General features: G+C 34.9%; 1 long non-coding RNA gene across 1 annotated transcript in view; it reads right to left on the bottom strand.

The window, feature by feature from the left end:
• LOC106026458 (uncharacterized) overlaps window positions 1-20,703 on the bottom strand; it is a 42,112-nt gene extending 21,409 nt beyond the window's left edge. The window contains exon 1 of the long non-coding RNA XR_001200093.2: window positions 20,549-20,703. This is a non-coding gene — a long non-coding RNA (uncharacterized LOC106026458). The remainder of the gene's footprint in view (window positions 1-20,548) is intronic.
• Window positions 20,704-26,402: the final 5,699 nt, after the last annotated feature.

Genomic DNA, 26,402 nt, shown 5'->3' with positions numbered 1-26,402 from the left:
GGATAGAGAGGAAGGACACTCAATAAATTATGTGTAATCTTTAAAAAGCTTCTGCATAGCAAAGGAAGCCATGTAGAGTCAAAGGACAGCACAGAGAATGGGAGAAAATACTTACCAGCTACTCTTCCAATAGAGTTAAACACATATACAGAACAAGAAAAACTTTACATCAAAGGAGGGAATAACCTAATCAGTAAATGGGAAAATCACTTGAAAGAAACTTTTCAAAAGAAGAATTACAAATGGGCAATAATTACATGAAAAATGTTCGACATCTTGAGCCATCATGGAAATGCAAATCAAAACTATATTGAAACTCATTTCACCTCAGTCAGCATAACTGTCAAGAATAAAACTAATTATAAATTAAATAAATAGTAATCATGGAGGGAGAAAGAAATACTTATACCCTGTTGCTGGGAATGTAAATCAGTATAGCCACTATGGAAATCAGTATAAAAGTTTCTCAGAAAATTAAAAATACAACTAGCATATGTTCCAGTTGTAACAATCCTTGGTATATGCCTCAAAGAATCAAAATGCTGTAGAGGTTGCTGTGTACCCATGTTTATCATGTCACAAGTCACAAGATGCAAGTTAAATAATCAGCCTAAGTGTAAACAGAAGAATGAATAAAAAAAATTATGCTCATGACTATTATTATCTAATCACAAAGAAGGACTAAAACATGTGTTTTGCCAGAAAAATGGATGGCAGTGAAGATTATCATAGTATCTAAAATAAATCAGACTCAGAAATACAATTATTACATGTTTTTTGAGTATATGAAATGCAGATGAAAAATAAAAAAGACCTGAAAGTGGCAGAAAGTTGATTAACAAAACATAAGGAGATCAGAAAGAAAGGAGGGAGGAGATTCAGGGAGGATAATAAGTGTTGATAATCAGGGAGGATAATTAATATTTTCATAATATATTAAACATATCTGTGGAATTGCTGTAGTGAAACCTGTTGCTCTATATAATTACTACGCATTACTTTAAAAAGTGGTCATGGAACATAGCACCCTAAACCCTGTGAATAAGGCAGAACCTTAGTAAGTAGATATAAACGTAGTGGCGACTATCTACCCCTTTAAACACAAAATAAGAGCACCTTTTCCCATCAACATAATGTCTGTACTAGTGTCATTTGGTAATAACAACAGATGTGAACATCAAACTGCCTGGTTGAAGTGATTTAAGAAGTATGCACTCTACTTGGTTAACTCATTAAGTCATTGATTTTGCTATTTGTTATTTTAATTAAAAATTCCGGCCATGCATATTGCCTTTTGTTACTTAGTAGTTTGAATTTCTACTTCTAGAATCGCCATCATATATAACTTCACTTCTTTTCCCATTCTGATTTTATCAAACACATAAAATTGGAAGGGGAATGCTTGGCAAAAATGAAGTTACTTGTAGAGACTAAGTGGTTTCAGAATCTAAAATACAAACAAGCAGCTGTTACACAAAACTGTATTTTATTGGTTTTCTAACCGAAGCATTTATTTCTTCTAATGTAGACTAAATAAAAAATGCGGTAACTAATTGAAAAGCCTTGAATTTACTTTCAGGAAAGAAATAACCAGTCCACAGAGAAGGAATATGAAGTCTAAATCTTGTAAAATGGCTCTTTTAGCACATTTCCTTGAAAGGCAGTGGTTTCATTATATTTGAAACTACTTCAATGTTTAGGGGAGGAAAATATTTTATTTCTGCTTTTCTGTGTTTTTACTTGAGGTAAACAACTATAAAAAAAAGAGATTAAACAGAAAGAAAAGCAAGTTCATCAACAAGTATAACCCATGATACATGGGAGATGGCAGGGAAAGATTAACACTCTAGGTCAGGGCCTAGAGTTCATACTTACATGGTATTATTGTCTCCAAAAATAAATGGAAGGGTATTTGGTACTGGTCAGTAATAGAGATCATGCTTAGCATAGGGAAACCAGAAACGCTGTGGCCCAACCCCAGTGTTAAAAAACAAAACAAAACAGGAAAGGAATAGAAGAGACAAGGAAAGAGAGAAGTGGATGTGGATGGCCAGAAGAACTGATAACCACTAAAATCCGGTAAACAATAGCTGGCAAATTTGTTATACAAATTTAAATTAGTGCTTTTTTACTTGACAAAACCATCTAATGGTCTAGAATTCTCCATTATTCTTTAGGCAGAGGAGCCATCCTTACAAAATCAACTTTCCTTAATAGTTGTAATTTTCCTTAGACTTGGGTAACATCTACTCCATTGATGGACTTCTACATCTATGGTTTCTCAGGCCAATGAGCTCCTACTAACACTTAATGTCAAAAAAAAAAAAAAAAACATATTTTGGAGTGGAATATTCTTATTTGCAAAAGTTATAGTTGGGAGTTGTCATATTTTAGTCTCCTGGAAATTCAAACCATAAACCTAAACAAGTAAGGGGGAATAGATGATTTGTTTAAAATCAAAGTAATGGAATTTATTAGTTGTATAATTATAGAGAGGATGCTCATAAAGCAAAAACTCTCCTTACTTTTAAAGATAGGGCTATTTGTTATTGTCCTTCTGTTTTGTTCTCTCTGTCTCTCTTTCTTTTCCCTTTGGTTTTTTCAGACAGGGTTTCACTATGTAGCTAAAGCTTGCCTTGAACTCACTGTGTGCTCCAGGCTGGCTTGAAACTCAAAGCAATTCTGCCTCAGACTCCAAGGACTGGGATTACAAGCGTGCACCACTAAGCCTGATCTAAAAGGTTATTTTTTTCCTTGAGACTCTGGGTTGAACAAAAGTCCTTGACACTGAATAATGTCTTAATATCTTTACTTTTCATTATGAGACATGGTCTCACAATCTTCCTGCCTCAGCATTCCAGGATACTGCAATTACAGGCTTGCACAACTGCATTCAGCAAAGATCCATTCTCTATATCTAAAAATTCTTAGCTATGTAGTGTTAAAATACGTTTTTTGATCAGAAAAAAATTTGATCCCCAAATATATATATAGATTTTTTTTTCAAAAATTTAAATGTGTTACCAGCTAAAATCTGGACCTGCCAGTGCCCAATGGGAAACTGAAAGTACAGTAAAGCATGGCATCTCTGTCTTTTTTTGACTGCTTTATTACCTTAAAATTGTCACTCAAATGCCTGCTCAGCTCTGCACGCAAACATGCTGATCAATTTAGGAGTGTGTGGAGTGAAAAGTTTACTAGCCTGAATTTACATATCCTATCTCACCTGCTTCAAAATAAGAATAACAAAATAATTTTCAGCTTTCGCAGGGACATCTGATGACCAGGTTTTACAATACTCAGATCCAGATACCCTGGAGTAATGCCTAGAAATCTTCAGGTGTCAAAATAAAGCTACTGTCTTCTCAGATTCCAGGAAGGGCAGAGCCTTAGAGACCACCCCACATTAATGTTATTCCCTCAACAGGGATCTGAGATACCCCATTGCCTCAAGCCGGAAAATATCATCTCAAGAGACCTGAATTGTCCTTCAAGTCATAAGGATTCCTCCAGAACTAAATATGCAAGATTAACACAATATTTCCTAGACTTTAACCCATATACCACCCCATAAAAGTTCCCATTCTGTTGTTGGTGGGCCAGTCTGATTTTCCCCTTCAGATAGGTGCCTTTTTCAGTTCTGCAAACATCAACTCTACATATGGTCAATAAATACTGAATAAAACTTATATAAATATATTGTAGAATTCCCTAACTATAGCTAAAATAAACAAGGTTGTTGATCTTCAGAGACGTCTGGGATATATTTATTGTTGAATGACAAGAGCAAGTTGTACAACCTTGCTTACCAATTCATTCTAGATGATAAAAGAATAAAATAAAAGTAACCACGAAAAGTGTACCCTAGCTTCACTTGCGTTTCTTTGTCAGAGGTCAGCTTGATCTTCCTCAGGAATGTGCCTGTAACCCCTTCATAGTCTCTAACTTTCCAATTAAAGCTTTTTCCTGTAATTTATGCTTATTAATTCAGTTTTAATTTTTGTTATCAGTGAAGCAAGGACCTGATCAGTCCGAAAAGTTAATGGCTACTGTCCAAAATGTGTCATTCAAATTTAGGCTGACATTTTTTCTATCTAAATATATCTTGTTTTTTGAATGTGAGGCATAAACATGGAAGGATACAGTCCTTGAGTCTGGAATAGTTTATAATCAAGGAGTTATCAACATTTAAAAAACAGAACAAATGTGGAAATATGAAGTAATGACAAAATGGCAAACTGATTGTGACTTATGTTTAAATGCATTACACAATATGATTGTAGGATTAAGTATGAGTGAGTGATCATGACAAAAATGAGTAGTATCCTGAATACTGCACTAGTTAGGGAGCTAGAGTGTTCCATTTCTAATTTTGTCATCAGGTAGTTGTACGATCTACAAAAATGTGTTTTCCTCCTGTTGATTTCAATTGCTTTATCTACAAAAGAAAAGCTATGTCTGTCATGGCTGGTATATAATATCTTTTCCAGGTCTAACAATATAAGCTCTTATCGTGACTAGGTATAACTAAGGAAGATAACGAGAAAACAATGAGAAAACAGTGGATTCAGTTCTTGCTAAGTGTCATTTGACCACAGGAGAGACTTTAAGAGAATATTTTTTAGAAGGGGAATTACCTAAGCCAAGTGGCAGAATTAGAATTCATCAATACAGAGTCAGCATTTTACCTGATTATATTCCACCATTTTGCTTTGATTATAATATAAATATGTTGAGATACCTAGGCTTCCTTTCCCTCAGAACAAGTATTAACAGAATTAGCACACAATTTTAAATAGACTTTGAACAATATTACTTTAAGTGAACCGTGGATTGTTTAAAGTAGACGCACTCCCAAAATTCTACAACCTCTCTCTTCACAATAGATCTCAGGTCAAATCTATTAATTTTTAGGGTTATTTTTTGTATTTGAAAGTTAAAATGAGAAAAAGAAAAATGCAGAACCTAGAGTGATCAAAATCTTTCTCTATTCAGGAGATGTGCCAGGCCCTAGACTTTATTAAATTTCTTGTCACTTGATGAATTAAATATAATTATAATGAACTCACTTGGGATTTGATTATAATCTGTGTTGTTTTCTTTCCAATTATATAGCTTCATATTAACTCTTACATGTCAATGTGTAACCTTTCTCTAAAAGACTAAAGTCATATTCTCCTGGGGATATTTCCTAATTGTTGTTTGAAAGGATCTTGAAGACTGTACAGTGACCTTCCTTGAATTGAGCAAAGCCCTCAGCTGCGGGCAACTGGACCCCATTAATATTACTTTTCTGAAACGGGAAATTCCCGTGCCTTATTTATTCCAGGTATGGAAGGGAACTATGTGGGGTCTCACAGCTTTCTCCTTCCTCTTCTTCTCTCCTCTTGTTCTCATTGTTCAAGTAATCTTCCCCATTTGCTTCCCATTCTTTAAAAGCTCCTTCCCAGTCATTAAATAGGAAAAGTGACCAATGAAAACTATGGAAAAAGCCTGCTTCTGACAACTTAATCAATGATTTGTTAAATAAAAATCCTTATTATGTTTCTGAATGGCTAAAAGAATATATGAACAAAGGAATGATAGTCAGCCTCGAATGCTATAATATATTGAAGAGAAACTGGGTGTGGTGTTCTATGTTGGAAACCCCAGCAATCTGAGAGTTGAGACAGAGATGTCCCAAGAGGATGGAGATTACCTCAGCAAGCAGTTCAGAGAGTTATTCAGTGTGAAAATGGAGGGTTCAATCCTCAGCCAAGCTCAAAATATAAAAACATAAAGGGGAGACTTCTTTTTTTCTTTCATTCATAATACATTTATTTAGTCTTGCTTTTGACATCACTTTGAAACATTGTATGGTGTATTTATCAGATAATCTGAAAATATGTAGTTATATCATCAGAAGGCCTATAGAATGCTTTATTTTCTTCTCTTAAATATTTTTAAAATGAATTTATTTCCGTGTTTTACTACTTGAATTTGAAGTTGGAAATTTATTCATACCACAGCATGCAAATCCTGTGCCGACTAGTATGAAGAATATAAGGCACATAATATTTCAGTGTCTTCCTCACTAATCTCAGTGTATTATATGATATCAACTAATTTCAAACAAGTATTAATATGGTGGTGTTAAGTCCAAGCAAAGTGTGTAAAAATTTCTAAGCAAATACAAAATGAGTTATTCATGTGACATGGAGAAAGTAAAGGAAGCCATCACACTGTATCCAAACTGAGAAAACCACTCATAGTACATTTTATGTGCTATGGAGTTATGCAAAGTGTCAGGGTATGAGAAACATCTAAAAAGACTTTCCTGATTAGGAAGCATATAAGTTGATCCTTGAAGAAACAACAGAAATTCATCCTCTAGAAGTAAGGGCATTGCAAACAAAGGACACAGAGCAGAGAGAAAAATGCACATCTAAAAGTGCATGACATGTCTAACAAATGAGAACTCAGAAGTGTGGTGATTGAATTCAGGGGAAAAATAAACATCTGTTTCCTGAGATGAGAGCAATGGTGTCCCAAGAGAGAACACAGCACAGGTGCAACACCATGATCAGAAAGTGCATGTATCACATTACTGTGATACATGCACAGCAATGGTTAAAGCATCACAATTCACAACAGTTACATTTTTGAAGCAGCCTATTTTTTCATCATCAGATAATTAAGTAAAGAATACACACACACACACACACACACACACACACACACACACACACAGTGGAATACTATTCTGCTGTAAAAGAGGAGAAAATGGATGCTCTGTGATGTCATTATGCTAAGTGAAATTGACTAGATACACAAATATAAATATCCCATAGTTTCTCTTATATGAGAAACTCAAATTACAAATGAAGAGCAAAATAAAAAATGGATAATAGGAAGGAGGGATATAGATCTTTCTCAAATGGGAAGAGGATCAGGAGATGGAGGGAGCAGGGAAGGTGGGGACACTTAAAATTGAATGAAAATGTATTTCGCCCATGTATCAATTCCATACAAAGAGTGCAATCATTATGTACAGAAAAACATGTACCAACAACAATGGGAAAAAAGCAATTCTGTGTATCTAAAACATTACATGTGTGAAGCATTTCCTAGATTTTTTAGTCTTCAAAGGTCTGACTAAGAATGGAAGGGACACATATGTCATCTAAGAACTTGTTTTTTAAATGCATCTATTACAAAGATGGGTAAACTTTTTTGGAAAGACAAAGATCTAGTCAAATTTTCATGTTAAATCAACCTACTGAGTATGTGAGGGATGAATCGGTGAGTCACAGACAAATGGCTGTAAGACTGTGTGGAGAGCAGAAGTATAAATGTGTACTAAAATCAAGTCTACACAAAATCTCAACTTCACCCTGTGTGAACATGGAAAGTCTATTAATACTAAAATTTTAATATCTCATGTGTAAAAGGGAGCACACATTATTAATTATCATAAAAGGCAGAAATTCAATGAAATAACTTGCATTACTACCAAGAATCAAAGAGGATAGGTGGATAGATGATTTCCACTTTTTAAAAAAGTATATACTACTATGATTCCAGAATGTCTCCCAAATGATCATATATTGAAATTTTATTTCTACAGTTAGGTAGTTTGGGAAGGTGGGGTACTAGTGTAAAGCATTTAGTTTATGGGGGCAAAGCCCTCATGAATTAATGAATTATTTTCTTTTAGAAATGGATCAGTTATTTGGGCAGCCATTTCTTTTGTTGTTGCAGATTGCTATGTTTCCTCTGTTTTCTGCTATAAATCAAAGAAATACATCATCCTGAAAAGATGCAGCCATTCAACCTTGAACTTTCCAAACTCCAAAATTACAAGCCTAAATGAACTTATTTTCTTTATAAGGTACTCAATGTGATATTGCGCTATAACAATAGAAAATGAAACAGAAATATGTATGTATATGTTAAACTCTAATGTTTGGCTACAACAGGAAAAAAACATCTGTGTGAAATAGTATGGGGTAGTCTGGAAAAATATGTAAAATTAAAGTGAGTTCAGCTATTATTCCTCAAACTACCATGGAAATTGATGATATTAAATTAAATCTAGTTTTGATAGTCTATTTATAATTAGTTTTATTTTAATAACATTTTAAATATTACTTTTCTAATATACGTAGCATGAATATCTGTAAAATGTTAATATATTAGGAAAAACACATTGTGTCATCAATTGTCCTGCATACTCATGGTTTTGCTTGGCATAGATGCTACCTATGAAGATTCAGAAATCAGAGCTCCATGATGGAAACCATGAAGGCATCTGATAATGAGCAAGGAGCTCCTATACCACTTGAAATGCATTTAGAGACATGTGGAACAATGCCTTGCAGTCTACTGCTAGTTGCTTATGCATATTTCTGACACGACGCTTTTCTAATGAAAAAATGAAAAAAATGAAAATTCATAGTTAAGAACTAAAATCACAGAGTTAGGCACCGATCACATATATAAGACTTATCTGTCAGTGCATGAATTAACACAGTTATTATAGATTTACATATAGATAGACTTAGACATAGGTATAGATGTGTATCTATGGATGACACAGATATGAGTATAAATATAGATATCAATAGAGAAAAACATTAATTAACCTTAAAGAGGAGAACCAAAGCCAAAGATATGGTGTAACTCAGTGGTATAACATTTTACTAATGGGCATGATGCTCTAGATTCTATTCCCAATACTGAAAACAAAAAGGAAAGAAAACAAAAATAAATAAAGATAGCTGGTCCTGGCATCTGTGACAATGTAAATGACACTGGAGGGCATTATGCCACATGGTATAAGCTAGACACAGGAGTAAAAGTGCATTATCTTAATTACATTTACATTAAATACATAAATTGGTAGAAACAGAATAACATATAGCAAGCAGGGAACGAGGAGATCTAGGTCAGACATGACGATGTTGCAGATACATAAATCTAGTGAGTAAACTTAAAGCCAATGGAGTATTATTGCAGCAGCACTATATTTGCAATATTACCAGGATTACAATGCAAAGGACAGTAATATACAACATGCCACGTGGTTACCATGTAAAACAATTGCAATTTTCATTCAGGAAATTTTCTATTTGAGAGTCAATTTTTGTTCCTTTTATCACAAAAAAAGGATGACTTTGCAAGATGATGGTATGTTAATTTTCTTGATTATAGTAACTTTCAATTTGCATGTCAAAATGATCTCTTGTACATCTGAAATAATTACTAAGCTGTTACACGTTTAAATGTTTATCTTGGAGAATGTGATGTGTGGATGCTATACGTATGCTTTCCTCATTGAAGACAATTTCTCTTCAAATTCGTGAGAACTGTCCTTGATGATTACAAAAATTAAATTTTACTTATACAATGGTTCTCTTAGTTTTCACTACAAAGAAAAATAATGAATGTACTTTTCATGGTAAAATTCCATCAAAAACTACTTTTTTAAATTTAGTAAACACAACTCTATAGGAAAGAATCACATTTATGTGTAGCTTTATTCCACTTTCTGTTTTCATTGTCATGTTTCTTTCCTCTCCTGTCTCCAGGATGTAGCTTGTTAAGCTCTGAAATTATTCATATTGTTTATATAGTGTTGAGTGTCTACACCACATTTCATCAGTGGTTTTCAGTTTACTTTCCCGCTTATCTGTAAAGAGAAACAATGTTTGACCGTAATATTTTGCCTCTTGTTAAGGGCCTGTGTTTCTATATGCTTTATGACACATACTCAAATCTAAAGTGCTATCAATGTCTTTAGACTTGCTAGAGAACAGTTGAGGATCACTTAAAAAAATCCAGCCAAGCAGACTTTAAACAAGCTTCATTAATTTAAGTACATGGAAACTCTTCATCTTTTCAGATTCTGTCTCCTATGAGTCAAGTTTCTCAAAACTGTGTTTCACATTATGCAAAGGAAAAAAATTTTAAAGTTGCATTTTACTAATGTAAAAGGTGCTATTTTTAATGTTTTGCCACTATCCAATAGGCTTCTGAACAGAAAAAATAGGGAAAGAAGAAGAAAAGCTGCTCCTGTCTCTGCAGAGGAGCTGGGGTCTGCACCTTCATCTTGGACATCTTCTCCTGGCTTCCAGTGCAGACCCTTCAGCCTGCCAGAGCAGACTCATTGGCTTTCTGATTTGAAATCACACAAGACTATACAGTGAGCACCAGGTCTTTGACTTTTGACAAGATCCTTCAAATCTTCAGGGCACAGAAAATACCTTAGTATTGTCCATATCTGATTCTCTAGGCAGCCATAGTAAATCTACCTTGTAAGTCTTTATATAATTATATATCTTGTATTAAATGGATTCTCTAGTGAGCACTGACTGATAAAACTGATAATGGGCATCTATATGGTATTATTATACAAAGCTACTCATGTACACTGAATAGCTATATTCTCTAAGTATATATGCTTGATATAATGTACGTATAGACAAAATACATTTATTCTTCGTGAAAAAAAAGGAAATATAAAATTTTATGATGATAATGACTGTTACTCCAGTGGACCCAAACCATGTTTTTTTGTAAGTGATTATGCCACTGAGCTATACCTCTGGCTTGCAAACTATTTTTGACCATCATTGTCACTTGCAAAAACACTAGAATGACTGTAGAGAAAGCCCATCAGCCTAGCATTCAGATTAGTTAGCATTTTGTCACTGCAATGTTTATTGAAAGCATATGTGTGAGATCATAAAACACAATCTAGTTTTGAACACTGTCTAGATTTTATAAAATAAATATAATACCTAAATAGATAATAAATAATTTTAATTATGTAAAGGTTACAAAGGCAGCAATCACCCCATGGAAATCTTGTGTTTAAACAGATATTTGTCTATCATAGTTTTAAAATAGCTGAAAAATTATCAGAAGCGATGTGAATACCGACAGAAGCCTGTGTATATCTCTTTTAGGTTTGTTCTGAAAAGCTTTTTGGAGTTATTTTAGAAGTTGCACTTTTTTGTCTTCGTTGACAATGGAAACAGAGTTATAGTTAGAGATAAACATTGGAAAATGGGTATAAACTAAAATATATTTTCAAATTTCTGTTTATGTGGCATTTTATGGTAAACTCACATTTTTATTTTTAACAATGTCTTGAAACTGTAACTCAACAATCAAACTTTCATAAAGTGGATAATATAAATATATTTTAGGTAGGTTTAGTGATATCTATATACTTAGAAATGACCTTGAATAGCATTTTCAAGGAAAATAGCTTGTGTTAAAATCACACACTTTTACTATCTGGCATTTTTTTGATCCTACCTATAAAAATGCATTACTCTGTAAATAGAAAATTATTCTTACAATCTGATTGAACTTGCCATAAAATAATCACCTTATTTTCATTACTGAATCTGTGGAGAAACTGAAAATTTATACCAAAAGTTGAGAACAGTGCCATCACCTATTTTTGAAAGTTATTTACTTAGGCTCCAAAATTCTGATTAATGACACTAGCTTAGCCTCCATTTCCAAGAAGAGCCCTTACACTGAATATTGGTAGTGAACTAACCAAACAGTTCCTTTTCATCTGCCTGTACAATGGACATAAAAAAAAAATGTTCACTTTCAACATTATTTTTCATCTTTTTCTTATGGTTATCAGTGTGAATAGGTCGTAAAGAAAAGAAGCCAGGCAAACCTCACACATTCTGAAACATTCTTTGCTTTTTCTCTTTTGTCTCTCTTTAGATGTTTCTCTTTGATCTTACAGTTATTAAATATGGGATGTGGGTGCATCTAGTGATGTCATTTTGGATTTCAGAAATTCAAAATCTGCACATGAAAGCTGGACTGAAGATTATGCGCGCTAATGTTTGCCTCGGGAATGTACCTGAAACAGGCATTCCTTCTATATCAGAAAAATAGCCTACGTAGGTGATGTCACCAGTATGGCCAAGAAGGAGATACCAGCCTTTATCTCTCAAGAAAAAAAATACAAATAAAATATAAACAACGATGTATGTTTTAAAGGGACTTAGAAAGAAATGAAAATCCCATTAAAGAATGTGCACCAGTGGAGGAAAGTGGAGGATATTGTCAAGGAAAGTAGGCCTGGGGAAGATGCCAAAGGCCAAGTCACACCTAGGATCAAGAAAAAGCAGAGATAAAAGTCATCTTCTATGAGCCAAGAAGCATGAAGTTTCTCCACAACCTGTTCCTCACACAGCATCTGGGTCTTTTGTCACTAACGTGAAAACAGCCATTCTTGCCTAGAAACTCCAGCATGGGAGATGCTGCTCATGGTTATCTAAGAAAGCTGTTATGGAACCAGTTTGGGCAGGAAGTCTCTCTAGCACAGTGCGCACCATGACACCACAGCCCCAGCCATTGCACCAAGACCCATGATCTGACCCCAGGCTCTGTGGCCCAATGCAGTCACCCGTATCTCAGATAGCAGAGTCATCACTAGATCGCATTGGGGGTCCCTGAGCCCCAATCTCATTCCATATTCACATACCAGGCATCAGCTCGTCTCCAAAAAGGAATCAGCTATTGCCTTGTCTCCGGTGCTGCTGGAGAAAGCTGCGCTATACATGATTAGATGCCCAACATCAAAGTTCATATCAAAACAGTTTAGTTCTCATCCTTAGTCCTATGGTCAAACTTTCACTGTGGATGCTCTCAGCACTGGGTCAGATACAACAGAGAGCCAGGCTCTGCATGAACCCTGGAACCACTCTAATGCTGAATACACCAGTGTTCCTGTCCTTGGCTCCTATGATGTTTTAAAGCATTCAGGTTTTTCATTCTATTGCAAATGTAGCAGCAAAGATATTATTATCCCAGGTAGGATTGACCTTACCACCTCAGAACACACTTCAGGGATTGGTTACATGACTCTTCCACAGGTGCCACTCACCAAGCACTGTTGCCACCACTGCTCCATACAAAACCACAAGGCAGATTCAGTGTCAACAGGAATTTTCTTAGTTATGACTTTTCTGGGAGGATTAAAAAAGATATTGGTAGGACTTCAGAGCTATTACCATCCCAGAGTCCAACAATCCCCACTCTCACTGTGCAAATCCATCACATTATCCAAAAATATTTTTTTCCAATCATCATTAGCACAGGCATCACCCCTCAAGCTGCACAGAGAATACAAAGCTTGTACCTTTACTGCTGCCAGCACCAGTGCATTCCAGTTAGCAAGTGCTTTTGTATTCTTCCATCAAGAGAAAATATGCCTCTGGAGCCTGCAAGAGATGACTACAAATGTGCAGACACCTATATAAACCAATAAGAAATATAAAAACCAAGGATACATGCTTTTGGCACCTTGCTGGCACTGTAACTGCACATTGAAAAGGCCATTCTATCTTTCTATCAATCTAGTTGCTTCTGAATAGCGAGCAACATGGTAAGACCCGTGTGTTCCATGAGCACATGGTCATTGCCTCACTTCTTCAGCTGTAAAATGTGTTCCTTGGTTAAAAACAATCTGTGGAATAGCAGGGCTGTAGAAAAGGCACTGTGAAAGTCCACAGATGGTAGTTTTGGCAGAGGGATTACATTGTAGGAAAAGCAATTCCACACCTGGAATAGAAATCTTTGCCAGTATCGGCAAAGTGATGCCCTTCCGTGATGGAAGTGGACCAACATAATCAACATGCCACCAGGTCTCAGCTTATAGCTCCTGGGAATGCTGCCATGTTGGGGACTCAGTGTTGGTCTTTGCGGCTGGCATGATAGACATTCAGCAGTGGCTGTAATGAAATGAGCATTAGTGAGTGGAAGCCCATTCATAGCTCCCATTGTGGCCAACATGGCCATTTTGATCATGAGCCCATTGGGCAATGACAGGGATTGCAGAAGAAAAATACTGAATGCTATTTATGAACAGGTCATTCTATCCACTTGATTATTAAAGTCCTTTTCTTTTGAGGCACAAATACCTTTATAACATATAGAGAAGTCTGCCCACGTACCCTTTCCCCAAATAACTTTGTCACCAATTAGTCATTTCCCTTCCAAGTCCATGACCATCTGGCCATACCACTGGCTATAGCCCATAAATCATTATATAGTGACACATCTGGTCAATTTTTTCTACCAGCTGCACTGGCCCAAATTTTAACTACTGTGAAAGTTTTCCTTCACCATTGTCTTTCAGGAATGTCCTGGGAAGGGACTCTAGTGCTGCAGCCCGCTGTTGGGGGTTGCCAGGATAATGTATGCAACCATCTGCAAATCGGGCCCTAGGCTTGTCTTTCTCTTTCAGTTGATCATGTGGTACATACCACAAGGATGTAGGTGTATGCTGAGAGAAATAAGGCAATGTAGCAAGAAAAGGAACCATGGGCATTTGGGCAGCTTCTTCGTAGAATTTATTTGTGCCTTCTAGACCTGCTTGGGCTTGATCACATATATACCATTTCCATTTAATGATGTACTGTCGCTATGGAATCCAACATTATGACTTGACAGGTCAAGTGATACAAAATCATAATGGGCTTCTCAACTTGCATGATAAGTTGGCACTTCATGGTCAAGTGTTCAGTTTCCTCTAAGGCCCAGTGCAGCCTAGGAGCTACTTTTCAAAGAGAGAGCAGTTGTTGTCGGGTAATAGCTGAGTCTTGCTCCAAACGTCTAAAGATCCCTGCTCTGGATTCATGTATGGGGCCCTGCCACAGACTTCAAACATCCGCCTTATCTGCCACTGACAATTGGAGTATCATAGGATTTGCTGGCTTGCATGGCCCCAGTGACAAAACAGCCTCAGCAGCAACCTGGACTTGGTGCAGAGCTTTCTCTTTTTCTGGGCCCACTCAAAACTAGTTTTCAAGTTTCTCAAAAAATTGGCCAGAGTAACATACCAATGTGAGGACCATGCTGCCTCCAAAATCCAAAGAGACCCACTATGGAATGTGCCTCTTTGGGTTAGGGGTTGTAGGGACAGTCACATGTAACAACTTATCCTTCACCTCAGAAGAGATATCTGTATGCCCCAGAGCTCATAGAAATCTCACTGGTACAGTAGCTGCAGTTGGAGTCATCACTTCATTCAGTTTATGGTAATTAACCAGTATTCTCCAAGACTAACATGTCTTCTGTAAAATAGGAAAATTAAATGAGGATGTGGTGGGAACTGCCACCGCTGCATCTTTCAAGTCTTTGACAGTGGAAGATCTCTGAAATCCAAGGATATGATATTGTTGTTTGTTTACCATTTTTCCAGATAATGCTAATGCTTCCACTTGGTATTTCCAACTATAATAGCCTTCCACCACACACTGCAGATTTGTGAGCCAAATGAGACGATGTGAGGATTCTTATAAGAACTAAGTAATCTGTTCCATTCTAGAAATGGGAAATAACTACAGGTTGGATTTGGGGACACACTTGTAAGTTGGAACTTTGCTAAAATTCCATTGATCCTTTATAGGCCCCTACTCATAATGAAATACCACAGTGATATTTTGTATTCCTTGAATTAGTTCAGAACAAGTGTCTAATAGTCCCCGACATGGAAGATCTTCTCCCTTTCCCTAGTGTACCGTTAGCCTAGTGGAAGACCTTAAATCTCTTTGAGGAAAGATGTGAGAAAGATTAACAGCACAAACTTTAGTGCCCCAGGGTCTTTCCTAATGAGAAACAGTTTTCATTTAAGGGGTTCTGGGTCTGTAAACTGGCTTAGATCTGGGAACTGGTTGAGAGCCTGTCTTTATTACTGCATTTGGAAGAAGATTTGTGGTCATTTACGCCTAAGTTTTTATGATTCTATAAACCCAGTAAAAATTTCCTAGACTTCTTATCTATTCCACTGTGGGGAATATCATGGTTATTCAGGCAAAGTCATACATCTACACATGTCAGACAATTCCTATCATTGCTCTGCTTCTGTTGTCCATTACGCTAACTATACTTATCTTGTCTCTGGCAGTGGAGTATTGCTATTTGACACCTACCACTCTAGGACTCAATGAAACCCATTGTCATTACAATGCAGAGATAGGGCTCTCCAGGGACCCTTGTGCTTCCCTCACAAATCTTTTGTTAAGGTACTAGTGAAAGGTATAACTTTCAAGTCAATGACAAAACTGGCACTCCTCCAAAGATGGAGAAGCAAGATTCCATCTTCTTTTCTTTTTTATTCCTCTGAGGTTTTACATCTACTGGATAGTCTCACCTGCAGTCAGGATGTATTTTTCCTCTTCAGTAAGCCAATTATCCAGACACACTGAGAGTTGTGCTAAATGCCAGGCATTTATTATTCAAGTGTACACCACGACTAAGTAGCACAGACCAAATAAACCTAACAGACTTACACAGAATGTACCACCTAAAAACATCACAAGTGGTTGTATTCTTCTAAAGAACCTGCAGAACTTTGTCCAGGGTATATCATACAATAAGTTACAAAATAAGTCTTACTAAGCTTAAGACTAATGAATATTCACTATGAGTTTTGATAATAATGTTATGAAACAAATAAGGAAAATTTTGGTACATTCACAAATACATAAAATTGAAACGTATACTTTAACAGTTCAGAGATCTAAAGAGAAATTAAAACATAGCAGAAAGAAGTAATAATAAGCAAAGTAGAAATAAGTAAAATAGATGAAAAACAAAAAAACATCATAGCTAAAATCTAAGTGTCCAAAAAAAGATAAGTTTTGATATATCATACCACTTGATCTCTACATAAACTTCAAAGATATAATAACCAAATGCACAAAACACCCATACCAACAGAATAGCATACAGATTTCAGAGAGAAATTCACACATGTACAGTCAACTGATTTTTGACAAAGGCACCAACAACAAACACCAAAAAAGAAATAAAATATGGTGCTAGGAATATTAGGTATCCACATGAGAAGAAGGAAATCACACTCTTGTTTAACACCGTGTAAACATCTCCTCAAAAACAGAGATATAAACATAAAACCTGAAGCTACCAAAGGAAAACAGGAAAAAGCTCCATGACATTGCTCTGCAAAATAAATTTTTAGTGTGGTCACAAATTCACAGACAACAGAAGCAAAAGTAGACAAATGGAATTAAATCAAAATTAAAAATTAAAAACACAATACAAGAAAAAGAAACAAGAGAGTAGAAGCATATCTCATAAAATAGGAAAAAAACCACTTGCAAACCATGTATCTGATAAGGTTAAAATATCTGAACTAAATAATTCTCACAACCCTTTAACAATAAAAAAAATGTATTTAACAATGAGCAGAGATCTGAAAAAGATATTTGTACTGGTTAGGTAATCTAAAAGATAGTATATGTTTCCTTATTATATATGCATAATTATGCAAAGGAATTTATTAGGTAGTCTTACAGTATCAGAAGTTGAGCAGTGCCTATATGAGAGTTGGAAAGCCAGGGCATTGAATAGTTGATCAGTTCAAGAAATTAGCAGTCACAGAACAAGGATTATCAAGGATATAACACCAGTCCAAGACCAAAGTTTAGGGCGCTCTCTGGCTTATATGAGATCATATTGGAAGACTAAGTAAGTTGGAGTCTAATGTCTTTGTGCCACAGTAGAAAACGATGAAATGTTTCAAGCACAGTGGGGCCATTTAAAATATATGCTAACTTTCTTTTTTCCTGGTTTTCCATTCAAGTTGCAAGCTTATTGGATAGTGCCATTCATGGACGGAGTACAGATTCCCCTCCTCAGTTTGCTGAACTGTATGCAAATAGTCAACTGAAATACATCAGAGATGCACCCAGAACTGTGCTTTACTAGTTTTCTAGGCAGTTTCTAATCTAGTTAAGATGATATAAGCAATATCAGCGACATCATTTTTTCATATACAATGTACAAATGACCATAAGAATAAAAACAAATACAGAATTTTACTTATCATCAAGGAAATGAAAATGAAAATTACAATGCAGTGTTATTTTACATGTCCTAGAATGGTTTATTATCAAAAAGAAAGTTGGAGACATTGGGCTGGGGATTTAGCTCAGTGGCATAAGTGCTTGCTTTGCAAGCAGGCAGTTGTAAGTTTGATCCCCGGTACCGATAAAAAGGAAAAAGACCAAAAAAAAAAAAAAAAAAAAAAAGAAAGTAGGAGACATCAAAGATTGATGAGGACATAGAGAAAAGAAACTCTTGCAAACTGTTGATGTGACTGTAAATTAGTATAGCTTTATGGAAAATTATATGAATTCTCTACACATTTACCAATTAAACCACCACGATCTAATAATTCCACTACTGGGTACATATCCAAAGAAAATGAAATTAATATCTAGGAAAAGTGTATTCTCATAATTACCAGCATTATGAGCAATAGTCAAGTATGGAATCAACCTATATGCCTATAAATGGATAAATTGCTAAAGAATATATGGAATGTAATATATAATGTACTGTCATTCTACCAAAAAATGGTGAAAGTTTTTTTTTTTTTTTTTTTCATTTGTGACAACATGAATCAACTTGGAGGATACTATTTCCAATGAAACAATCCAAGAACATAAAATCAAACATTCTATCACCTTAACACTTCATTTTACAGAATGCCATAAAGTCAGTCTCACGGAAATAGAGAACAGATCAATGATGGCAAGAAACTGTAGTAGTTGTAAGCAAAAGAGCGAGATATCTCTCACATGTAATACTTCAGTTATATAGGAAATTATAATTGAAAAGTTTTATTTTAGAACATTACAATTATTGTTAATAATAAATTGTGTTCTTAAAAAATGTTAAGAAGGTTGATGTAAAGCATTTTATCACAAAAATGGTAACTAGAGTGGCAATACTTCTGTTTATTCACCAGACCTTCTCAAAGGGGTAAAATATTTGGACACTAAAAGCTATACCAGTGATGAAAATTGAAGATACAATGAATGGATAATCTCAAATTCTGAGATCAGAAGAGTTAATATTATTAAAATATATGTTGTGGTATATATCTAAAATGTCCCCCAAAACTGGTCATAACTGGGGCCTTTGGGAGGTAAGAGAGTGGGTTATGAGGGTGTTATAATAATGAGTGGATTAACCCACTGATGACTTCATAGCTAAACATCGTATTGAGAAGTGAGGTCTGGTAGGAGGAGAGGACCACTGAGGGCTTGATTTGGAAAGGTCTTTCTCTCTCTTTCCTCCCTTGAACGCTCTACTTCCAACCACTATGAAATGAGTAACTCTTTCCTACCATGACCTCTGTCTTACTTCCCCGCCTGGGAACCAGTGGACTAAGAACTGAAACCAAACCTCTACCAACTGTGAGTTAAAATAAACCTTTCCTCTTTGAAGTTGTAGATGTCAGCTGTTGTGTCTCTGCAAAAAGGAAGGAAAAAAATACTGTTTATATTATGCATAATGATTCAAAGAATTAATGCTGTTCTTACCTATAATCAATGGTAATTTTGATGTAAACAGGTAATAAATCTAAAATTATTATGGTTCTTCAAAGCACCTAAAATAGCAAAGCAATCTTGACAAAGAACAACACATGAAGCTTAATACTTTCTAATTCCAAAGCATATAAGTAAGTTATAGTGATCAGAACAGTTTGGTTCTGGCATAAAATATTAAACACATAGATCAATGGAATAAGATAAAAGCTGAGAAATAAAAACACAATAAGTCAATTAATCTTTAAAAAGAACACTGACAGTAGACAGTGAGAAAAGTCACTGCTTTCAAAATTTGTACACAAAAGAATGAAGTTGGGTGTATCTCACACAGTTCAGAAAAGTGAACTAACAATAGATCAAACATTTAAATGTAATAAAAGAAATAACAATAGTTCTTAAATAAACAAGTAGAAAAGCATTGATGTTTTCCCAAGTATAGATATTTATCACGATCTCAAAATAATAAGCAATGATTACAAACACCAAGAAATGTGATTACATGAAAAAAGTTTGTATATAAAATAAAAAAATTCAAAGGCTAAAGAGCCAACTGATGAAATGGGAGAACGTATTTGCAAACTACACATCTAATGAAGGATTAATATGCAAAATATACAAGGAACTCAATACAGAAAAAGGAAAAAAAACAATTAAAACATGAATAAATGGCCTGAACAACACTTGTCAAAAGAAGACATACAAATAGAGAGTGAGTATATAAAAACAATATGTATGTCTAATCAGCAAGAAATTGGCACTTATGAGTTCCTAGAAAACGATAGCACATTATGCAACTACAATTCAACCTGAGATTCAGAATCCAGACAGTGGAAATAGCAGTTCTGGGAAGGAAATGGAAAAGAGAAGCAGATCCTCAGGATCCAGGAGATACATGACAGAAAAACTAAACTCTAGAGAGAAATTAAAGAGACAGAACATGATGAAGAAAAGGACAGGGAAATCTGCATTGTCTCTGGATCCCAAATCATGGCTGGGAAAGGGAGCCAAACTTACAGAGACAGAGGGAATCCTGAATACCACAGAGGATATCAGGGAAAGACAGCAGTTGAAAGGGCCAGGGAAAATGCTGGCTCCTTCTCTCCCAGGACTAATTCTTGACAGACAACAACAGCTCGTGAGTTATTTCAGTCCAAGGGACTCACCAGAGAGCACATGATCCCACAGCATTCCATGGAAGGGTTGTTTTTACCCAAGACTCAGAGTAGTCGCAGGGCAGCTTCAATTCAGCACTCCCACTGTTATATTCCAATTACTGCCTGTGTGCGAGATTAACCACAATGGGCAGCCATGCTCAGGAAGCCACAGTCAGGCTGGAAAGAGACTCCCTGCGAGGTGTAAGCCAAGAGCATTCCGGAGGCCAGGTGGCAGTCTCAGCTGACTGGCTCTGGATTTGAACGGAGTAACATCGATACCCTTGCTCTAATCCCACTCCCTGCCTTTGGCTCCATCCAGGGTGGAGCTGGAGTCTGACAGCTTTCTTTATCTGCCCCCAAACTGTGGACTCTGCAAGAAAACTCTTTGTTCAAAATCACAGAGAATTTTCATTTGTTTTCTATTTTTGTATTATTATTATTTTGTTGTTGTTGTTGTCTTTTTCTTTTTTATGGGTAGCAAGGATTGAACTCACAACCCCGCACTTGCATGACAGGTGCTTATGCCGCTGAGCTAAATCCCCAGCCCCCTGTTTTTGTATTATTTTTATATTTATATGGTTGTTGGTGTATACATTGTTCATGATTTTTTGTTTTGATTTTCTTCTTTCTTTCTGCTTTCCCAGTCCACTGGGTTTTGGGAATATCTCTTACCCTTTCCTTACTTCTGTTCTCTTTTTCTTACCTTTTTACTTTCTTATTTTTTCCTCTTTTCCTTCTTAATTTTGTCTCATTTTGCTGTCTATCTATCTGTCTATCTATCTATCTATCTATCTATCTATCTATCTATCTGTCTATCTAATTCCTGGTCTGTACTTTTATTAGCTTTACCTAATTATATAAATATCTTTCTACACCCCAAATAATTCTTTAAGCCACTTCTTCCTTCTCCTGCTCATGTCCCATAGTTTAAAGTTTCAGATTTTTCCTCTTGCATGTCCCCATTCCCAAAACATTGTATCTCTAATGCTATAATCATAACACTTTGTTACTGTTTTGATAGCTACTTAACTCTATAAATTTATTGTTGATTTTTTCTACCATTAGGGGAGACAGAGCTGTTACATTTGGCACATATTAGCTTTAAATCAATTCCTGAGTTGTTTTAATGTTCACATCATAATTGTGGATTTTTTTCCTTTGGCTTTAAAGATAGTACATGATTGCACCTTATGGTATGATACTGGATCGTCTTCATAGTGGTACTATAGTAGTATAGTATACTACTACAGTAATATAGGTATCTATCTTGTACACACACACACATTTATATATTTATGTATACATATATTTATATAAATATAAAATATTTTCCTTTCGGGGCTGGGGATTTAGCTCAGTGGCATAAGCACCTGCCTTGCAAGCAGGCAGTCATGGGTTCGATCCCTGGTTCTGACAAAAAGGAAAAAGACAAAAAAATTTTTTTCCTTTCTTTCTTTTCCCCTTTCCCCTATCCCTTGTTCTTTCCTTTTGAGCACTTTCTTTCCCTTTCATTTTCACAGAATCTATTGTACATTTTGGAACTTATTTGCACTTTGCTTTTTTTTTTTTTTCTCAATGATGTTTAAACATAGGGCCTTTTTACTAAACCACATCATCAACCCTGTTAAAAACTGTTTATGCTGAGCAAAGGCAGCACTACATCTCCAAGTGGACAGTTAGGGCTGCAATTTATGAACCTCCTCCCTTTTGCCTCAGCTTCCCTGAGTACTGGGGTTGTGTGGGTACAGCGTCCCATCCAGATTGCTTATTCCATTTTCAGGTGTATAAATTGAGGTTTAGAAAGGTTAATTGCTTCAGATAATGGAGGTTTTTATGGCAGATCTTTTACTTAAACCTAGGCAATCTTATGCCAGACAGCAGTTATATCTTCACAGGAAAATAATAGTAGTAACATTGCCACAGCAAAGTGACAGTCATATCTTGAAATGAATACTGCTTTGCATGTTCTCATTAATTTTCAGATACAGTATGCTTATTTAGTGGAATCAGTATTTATTATTAAGAATGTTTATTTCATCTTGTGTAGCAAGGAAATATTTAATGTTTATAAATGAAAGCAGAATTTAAAATGAAAAAAGAATTGTCCTTGAGAGCTCAGATTTTGAATTCTGGAGAAGCATACAAATGCAAAATTAAATTATAAGAATAATTAAGGCTGAAATATTGTAGTGAATTTTGAGTGAAATTAGTGCTCTCTTGGCTAACTTGAAAATATGTGATGAGAATAGTGATAGTGCAGTAAAAGCACAGCTGTCAAATTGGACCAGATAGCCCAAAGTAATGTCAAAGGCTATCTTAATTAAAGGGAGTGTCTTGGGTTTCATCACTGTTGAGATGACAACTGGGTCCTATTTATCCAAGGTTATAATAATTGAGCCATAGAAAATCAGAGTTGATTTAAATGAAATGCATGTCAGATTCCTGATTGCACAGTTAACGTGAGCAGAAGATGTAACTGAATTGTAGCAGTTTTAAGAAGGAGAACCCAAAAACATCATAAACCCACTGCCATAAACATTCTGTTTGGATTTGCCGGTGATAAGACTTTTGTGAAGAAAAAAGTCTAAATATCTCTTAGTAGTATAAGTTATTTGTATGCTGCATTATATGTGTCTGCAGATATATATATATATATATATTTATATTATATATTTATATCTATATTTATTATATATATATATCAGACAAGTCTAGAGAAAAGTTGTACCACAAGGAAACTGGTTAATTGGTGGCAAACTTGCTGAAATTTGCATCAGTTTTGCTGTGATGAAAAGACTTTCTGAGATGGCTGGAATTGTAGAACCTAAATCAAGGAATGTGTGTAGTACATAAGTAACCTATGAATTGACTAGCTGATTAATTTCCTCATCCTAGTTTACAAGTTTGAAATTCTACTTTTTGAAAATCATGCATGCTATAGGAATTATTTATGCAACACCATATTATGGAATTTTAGAGGTTTTCTTTGCCTCTAAACATAGAAGCAACACTTCATTTTTATCATTTAAAAAACAGGAAAATATTTCAATACCATTTGTGATAGTGATGAGGAATGATGCCAATTAATGTTCTCTAATTGGAAGTGTCTAATAGAACGTTTGGCAATGATGCAAATGTTCTGTATCTGCACTAATACATTAGTCACTAGGCCCATATGGCTATTTGTGTAGCTGGAATATGGTTAGTGGGATTAAGAGACTAAAGTTTTAAAGCTATTTAATTGAAAGTAAGTTAAACATTAATTAAAAGCGTTGTGTACTTTTAATATCTCTGTATTGATCAGTGCAGATCTAAGACCTTAAAATAGGAAAAACTGGTTTTGTACGATGTGAGAAACTCCATTTTTAAAAATATGTAATGACCAGTAAAGTTGAAAGTCTAGAAACAATATTGCTAAGTGTAAACATATACTTTGAAAATTGTTTTATAACCACTAAACATAACTTTCTCACAAATTCTTCTTTAATATTTAGCTCAGTGCTTGATGCAGAGTAGGAACTGACAAGTATTCATTCAGTGAATGGCCAATAAAAAACAAATGAACATCCGAACATCAATTTAAATGAAACAAATCATCAAATTAGTTGACCAGCAATGTCCAATGATAATGCAGACTTAGAAGGACATATTTTTTCTTGATTGGGACTTTGGCTGGAACTGCATAAAACTCAAATTTGTCCGTGACTATTTCAACTAAATTGAATTTGGCTGCTTGTTTATTCTTTAGTAATGCTCCTCTCATCTCATATCTATTGCTCATTGCTTTGGACAGCGCACGACACTCATTTTCATTTAAGAGTATTTGTTGGATTGCTCTGTAATTGAGGCACTGTGTCAGAAATGCTGAATACTGGATAAGGCTTAAAACTCTGGACTATGATTATCACAAAGAAGAGGATCCTATCCAAATACTATGCAACTTTGGGCAAGAGACTTATCTTTATTATGTCTCGGTATTCATTTTGGTGGAAAGGCTTAATTACAGGAAATAATCAAATGATTATATTGAGGGGAAAATGACTTAATGGTTATAAAGAATGTAGAACGATCTCTAGTACGCAATGCACATAGCAGCCATGGTCTACTTTGCTGAATTCAGAAATAAGCAAAATAAGTAGGTTCTATGATTTGATAGAGCTTAATTTGACTGTCAGAGCACAAGAAGCCTATATTCAACCCTTATAATATTTTCAGTGGATCATTCTTATTTTTTGCATTTTTTGGTACTGGAAATCAAACTCAGGCCCTCATGCTGCTGAACTCTGACGTTGCTCTTTTTCTGATTTTTATCTTTTTTTTTTTTTTTTTTTTTTTTTTTTTTTTTTTTTTTTTTTGGTACAGAGAATAAACCTCAGGAATTTGCTCCTGCCAGGCAGGCACGCATGCCACTTAGTAACGTTACTGGCCCAGCTATGTCGCTGGCTCAAATTTATTTTGCATGTTGCTATTAAAAGACATTTTAGAAAGGTACTTTAAAGAGTAAGAACAAATGACAGTTAAAATTGTGCTATAAAATGCAATATTAATTAAACATTATAAACATCACTGTAGGAAGTAAAGTTTAACACACATCATTAGGAAACATGAATTATCATCTTACATCCTCTTAGCAGATCATGATAAGTCAAGTTCTAATATAAAAATATTGTGTAGTCAAGTTTCTAATCTACAAAACTAAAATCAATATGTTCCATTTTTGCATTAAAATAAAATAAATGCAATTTGAGACCATACTCATATGTGAAATAAATCAGACTTACATGTGTATACATCATATTTTATCCCTGGTATGGGAACTGAATGTGTAAATAAGGTCTAAAATGTACAATAGATCTTGTGTAATGGAAAGAAATTGTTTAAAAACAATGAGGAACTATGGTGGAGAGAGGAGGAAAGAAAGGAACCAAAAGGGAAAATAGTACAAGATAGTCATATAACTAGTTTCTCTTACTTCATTGAATAGAAGATTGTGCAAATATCATTTGAAGGAATTTTATACCATATTTGTACTCTGAGAAACTACATTGAAGCTAGCAATATGCAACGTATTAACTATTGTTATTCTCCTATTAGTTTATGAAATTTTGTTTTATTTTTTCCATAAAATAAAAAAAATATATAGTTTATTCATTAAATTGAGCTTGAGAAAATTCCCTATATGAAAATTCATATAATCTCATTAATCTTCTTAGGCAATCTATTTTGCCATCATCATTATCATCTAGATTGTGCTATGTTTTTGGGTTAAACTTCTAGCTTATCTAATATTTGGAAGAATTATCCCTCACAAAATTTTTCTTTTCATTTACAAGAAGAAACAATCCTGAAATAAATGCAAAATGAAGATCCCAAAGCTGTTACATCTGATCTCCTTTTATACCGTATTAGATATAGTACATTAAGAAATTAGAAAGTTTATAATTTATTTCACTATTGCATCATTTTTTGGAAATTCCATCATTATCTTGCATTCATGCTCTTTTAATCTTTTTAAAGTTTTTTTGGAGTAGTGTGGCACAGCTCAGTGGTAGAACACGTACCTAGAATGCACAAGGATCTGGGTCTTATCCCCAGCACTGCAAAAGGAAAAAAAATATTGTTTGGAATTACTAATAACTAGCTAATGAAGAAATAATTTCTGGGTGATGAAATAGAAATGTCTTTCAAAATGTCAAAATAATCTAATATCCTAAAATGGAATCTTAGACTTACTCAAGAGATCAATGAATGTACAGTACAACTAAGACAAAATGTATTTTTGTCTTTGGATAAGTTTTTCTTTATCCTTTGAAAGATTACTTAGAATTATTCAATGTCATGAAATATCAGTCCTTACAAAAAC

The sequence above is a fragment of the Cavia porcellus genome, unplaced genomic scaffold (genome assembly GCF_034190915.1).
Source record: "Cavia porcellus strain 051 isolate PalLab524CR breed Dunkin Hartley unplaced genomic scaffold, mCavPor4.1 scaffold_3, whole genome shotgun sequence".
NCBI lineage: Eukaryota > Metazoa > Chordata > Mammalia > Rodentia > Caviidae > Cavia > Cavia porcellus.
This window is presented reverse-complemented; position numbering and strand designations above follow the sequence as displayed.